Below are 2,890 nucleotides of genomic sequence, written 5' to 3' on the forward strand. Positions count from 1 at the left end.
GCTCAGTTAGTTGAGCGTCTGGCTTGGGATTTCGGCTCAGGTCATGATCTCATGGGTTGTGGGATGGAGTCCTGCCTTTGGCTTCATGCTTAGCGGGTGGTTGCTTGAGTTTCTCTCCCTCTGCCTCTCCCCCCACCTCTTTCTCGCCCCCAAATAAATAAGTAAATCTTTAAAAAAATACTTTCTAGCAACTTTGGCTGAGTAGCTGTTTGTCAAGTATCTCCACTGTAAGTTTCTTCCTCTCATCACCCCTCTTTCCATCTTTCCATTACTATAGTCTGTGGAAACTAAGTCACTTTACAGAGCTCATACTTAAGGAGTATAGATCTCTGCTTCACTTCCATAAGACAGAGTATCTACATAAATTATTTGGAATTCTTCTACACAGGAGATTTGTCTCCTCTCCACCATCTATTCAGTCAGTCGGTCAGTTTTTTTAATATCCATTTTGGTCATGGATATTTATTTTATACTTTGGGTTATAATCCATTACTATTTTATGTTGTTGCTTAAATTGTACCACCTTTGGTCATTGGGAGCTCTTTCAGTTGGCTCCTGTGTTCCTTTATACATACCCTCATCATTGTGATTTTTGTTTCTTTGTTTTTAGAACTTCTTGTTTTCTCACACTGAAAGATAGGCCAGGTTCATCTCAGATATTTCCTCCCCCAGTTCTAGATTCAGCTGTTTCTCCCAGGGACCCTGGTTCCTTTTATTAGAGAATAGTATTAAGATCCAAGATCTGAATGCTAGGTGTACTTTTTGATACTGGGGTGTCATTACCCCACTGACAGATCAAGTATATATACTAACCAGTGTATATACATAATCTGTAAATATTCCTATACGTAACTATTCATTAAGCTAAACATAAGTTCATTCTCTCCAACCCTAGTCCATTATTACGTGGATCTCCTTCCCTTGCTTATTTGTAAACTCCCATTTCAACAGTGAGAAAACTGGCTCCCCGCCCCCGTCACCTACATTTACTTCAATTCCAATGCATTGATTCTAGTATATAAGTAGCAGTATCAAAAATTACCCCCCCCCATACTTACCTGGTGACGGAGATATCATGGTCACAAAAGTGGTTTTCCCAGGGTGAGTCTCGTCCATTGCAGTCAGGATATGCCGACCCCAGTGATTTCCCCAAATGTGGGAAACTCAACTGCATGATTTATGGTAGGGGGGGACTGTTCGTGTTCTCCCCTGGGAAAAAAAAATTAACCCCCAATGGGAATTAATATTATCAATTAGAGTATGGTGCTGTGGATAGTTTCTTTTGACTTTAGTCTTGCAGACTACTCATTTCCAAAGTTACATAGATCAACACCATTCCCCTCCATTAGTGAGGCTGTTTGTTAACTTGTAATACAATTAGACTATTTTGTCAAAATCTGGGGTGCCTGAGTGGCTCATTTGGTTGAGTGTCCGACTCTTGATTTCAGTTCAGGTTGTGATCTCGGGGTCATGAGATCAAGCCCTGTGTGGCTCTGAGCTGGCCATGGAGCCTGCTTAGGATTCTCTCTCTTACTGCCTCCGAGCACCTACAGGTGTATGCATGCACTCTCCCTATCAATTGATTTCTCTTTAAAAAAAAAAAAGTGTGTGTGTGTGTGTATGTGTGTGTGTGTGTGTGTACCTGTACATGTGTATACATACACACATTTTATTCTAGGCTCTCTCCCCCTTCTAAATGATTTTCCTTTAAATTTTCATACATTAAGATTCACTCTTTATGCTATGAAGTTCCATGAATTTTGTCAAATACATAGTGTTAGATATCGTAGTTATAATATCATAGAGAACAGCTCCATTGCCGGGAGAATAATCCTTTGTACTTCATCCATTTAGCCCTTCTCCTCATCTCTGAATCTGTGGCAACTACTGATCTTCTTACTGTCTCCATAATTTCTTCGAGAATGTCATACAGTTGAAATCATACAGCATGCGGCTTTTTCAAAATGGCTTCTTTCACTTAGCAATATACATTAACGTTCCTCCATGTCTTTTCATGATTTGATGGCTCATTTATTTTTATCTTTAAATAATATTCCATTATACGGATGTAGCGTAGTTTATTCACCTATTGAAGGAGATCTTGTTTGCTTCCAGTTTTGGCAATTATGAACAAGGTGCTATAAATATTCTTGGGTAGGGTTTAGTGTTGACAAAGTTTTTCAGATTAGTTGGGTAAACACCTGGGAGCACAGTTGTTAGATCATATAATAGAATGTTTAGCTTTATAAGAAATTTCCAAATTGTCTTCCAAAATGGTTTCACCATTTTGCATTCCCATCAGCAAAGAATAAGTGTTCCTGTGGCTCCACATTCTTAACAGCATTTGATATTGTCAGTGTTTTGGATTTTAGCCGTGGTATAGGTGTGTGGTGGAATGGCACTGTGGTCTTAATGTGTACTTCCCCAAAGGCAGATCGTGTTGAACATCCTTTCTTGTCCTCATTTACCATCTGTTTATCTTCTTTGGTGTGGTGTCCAAATCTCTTGCCCATTTAAAAAATTGAGTCCTTTTCTTGTTGCATGTTAAGAGTTATATATTTTCGATATAAGTCCTTTCTTATATATGTGTTTTACAAATATTTTTTTCTCAGTCTGAGGCTTATCTTTTGAGTCTCTTAACAGTGTCTTTCAGAAACCAGCAATTTTATTTTGTTTTTGTAGTATTTTATAGCCAATAGAGGTCTCGTAATTGTTAAAGCTGCTTAAAATGGCTCGTGGTCTCTCTGTATTTTTTTACATGGTTTTTTAATTTATTTATTTTGGGGGGTGGCAAAGGGACAGAGAATCTTAAGCAGACTCCATCCTGCGGGCAGAGCTCCATGTGGGGCTCGGTCCAGGGACCCTGAGCTCACCATCTGAGCTGAAACCA

At 39.1% G+C, this 2,890-nt stretch overlaps 1 non-coding gene across 1 annotated transcript; it reads left to right on the forward strand.

Annotated features, from left to right (window-relative positions):
* Positions 1-1,050: 1,050 nt before the first annotated feature.
* On the forward strand, positions 1,051-1,212 carry LOC116855828. Its single transcript, XR_004380452.1, has one exon. It is a non-coding gene; the product is annotated as a U1 spliceosomal RNA (small nuclear RNA).
* The last annotated feature ends 1,678 nt before the right edge of the window (positions 1,213-2,890 follow it).

The sequence above is a fragment of the Lontra canadensis genome, unplaced genomic scaffold (genome assembly GCF_010015895.1).
Source record: "Lontra canadensis isolate GAN:19392208 unplaced genomic scaffold, GSC_riverotter_1.0 scaffold106, whole genome shotgun sequence".
In the NCBI taxonomy this organism is placed as follows: domain Eukaryota; kingdom Metazoa; phylum Chordata; class Mammalia; order Carnivora; family Mustelidae; genus Lontra; species Lontra canadensis.